Source organism: Entamoeba invadens (genome assembly GCF_000330505.1).
Source record: "Entamoeba invadens IP1 unplaced genomic scaffold scaff_1105074724549, whole genome shotgun sequence".
NCBI classification, from domain to species: Eukaryota; Evosea; order Mastigamoebida; family Endamoebidae; genus Entamoeba; species Entamoeba invadens.
In genome coordinates this window covers 47,436-49,901 of record NW_004443664.1, presented here as the reverse complement: position 1 = coordinate 49,901, position 2,466 = coordinate 47,436, and positions in this window count along the sequence as shown.

Sequence of the window (2,466 nt, the reverse complement as noted above, 5' to 3'; positions counted from 1 at the left end):
GACATGATTTAACTCCTCTATCTAAAACAACTCTCGCAGAAAGAACCCTTTTAATTGGAAATAATTTGGATGAAATGATGAGGAATGTGGTATCAACGTGTATCGCCGCTTCCTTCTGTGTGGATACCACAACGGATTGGGGAGGTGATGATTATATTATTTGTTAGATACCCCGATGTAAAGTTTAACATCAAAGTGTCAATTTTGGACTTTTAAAAATGTTGGGGAAAATCTGGTGAAATAATGGCAAAACACATATTACATATCCTTCATAAATATATTAACTTGAACAAAATTGCGGGTTTGACGGGAGACTCTTGCACTTCAAACTTTGGTAAATATAATGGTGCACTTGTGGTTTGTAGTGAGTGGATAAAAAGTTCATGTTTAGTTGCAGGTGAAATCAACGAAATAAATCTTATTAAATGTTTTATTCACCAAGAAGCATTACTTGTTAAAAGTATGTTAATAGAAACTACAAAAGAAGAAAAGGAAAGAAAGATACGAGCTAAAGATGGAAGTATTTATGGTGTTTCCAATCTTTTAAAAATTGAAGAATTCAACACAAATGCCACTGTAATATTTAAAATCGTTACTGCAGTTAGAAAAAGTGTGACAGCAAGAGATAAATTAAAAGAATTAATTAAATCGAAAAACATGAAAGGTTTTGAAAAAAAAACATTGATATACGTTGGTTTTCAAACGAAAAAAAGTTTCACTCGTTTTTAATTTGTTTTACCTGAAATTGTATTGGTACTTTCAACTGTTTGTTGATTCTTTGCAAATTAAATTAAGTGAAAAACATAAGTATCTAAAAACAGAAGATCTTAACCAGAATGTCAAATTAAACATTGAAAAAAAATTAATTGTTTTAGAAGAAGATAGTATAAACTTTAAAATGAAAAAAATGACAACACAAAAAACGTGGTAGAAAAAAATGGGTATAAATCTATTTGGTTTGGAGTTAAAAACTTAATAAAAATTCAAAATGAAAACGTCAATAAAACTGGAAAATATGAAAAACAACTAAAAATTATTAAATCAAAAAGTATAGTTTTATAGGGGTGTGATAAAATGGTTACTACCCAAAAAATGGTTACTGTCAATGTAGAACTTCTTTTTTTGTAAAAAGAAAAAACATTTTATTTAACATTTTCAACAAATAGTCTAAAATTTTCAATATTATTTTTTGTTGTTTTTAAAGCACTTTTGGGAAAGTTTTTTTTAGTCAGACGAAAATATGTCAAGAATTTTTAAAACAATTAATTAAATTAAGAATCAGACTTGAAAAACAATTCGTTTTTTTATATTGGGATTTTTTATTTTTATTTAATAATTGTTATAAAAATGTTTTTGTGTGAACTGAAATTGTATTTTATACAGATCATTATAATAGTAATCATCAATCTTTTATTTTTAAATAAAAATTTGTATTTTTGAGTAATTTTTAAGTCTGAATTTTTTCGATATTTAAAAAAAACTTGATGATATATACAATTTATACAATACAACATATTTCAAACATGTATATTAAATCTGATGACAATCATTATATGTTAACTTTTATAAACGAAATACATGTAGATACCTTTGTATTCTAAATAAATGTATTTTAATGATCCCATATTATACTTCATATAAAAATTTATAATAGTTGTATAATAAACATATGCATTATTCAACTTATATATAAACATCAAGAGATGATTGAAATTCAAAATTTGAATTATAAGAACCACTTGGTTCAAAGATATGTACAAGATAAACCTAGTTGATTTATTTTTATTAAAGACTTCTATAAATAAAATCAGTTTACTATATTATATATTATTGTTATTAAAATATAGTATATCGAAAAATAACATTTAAATTAAATTAAAACTATAAACAATTATTATATAATTTAAAATATTATAATAAAACTAATCAATTTATTGTTTCATTTATTATAATGTTTTAGTTAAAAGTTCAAAAAATCAAACTATATTTTATTAATAAATAACTAAATTAAACCAATAAACAAATTAAAACTTATAAACCTAAAACACGAGTTATTCATATAAAACCCCAAAAGTGGTGTTAAAATAATGTGGCAACTCGGCAGCCACTTAAAGAAAATGACACAATATAACAACAACTTAAACATACGAGTTTGTATTTCCATTAATTCAAAAATATTATATTTAATATGTAATAACAAGTAGTGATAATAACAAGAACAAGTCCGCAATAATAAAAAAGTCAGAAAGGTATCGCCCTTTGATAAGTCGATACCAAAGGGCGCATAAACTGAACACGACATAGGCACAAACGTTTTCAATTTGAGCAGGAGTTTTATAATTTGACTTAATTATTAACTATGGTTTATTACCTTATAAAATTAATAATATAAATATAATTAATTGTTAATTCAATAATGGTTTGATATTTTACACACACTCCATCTATTTTTACTTATTCAAATCA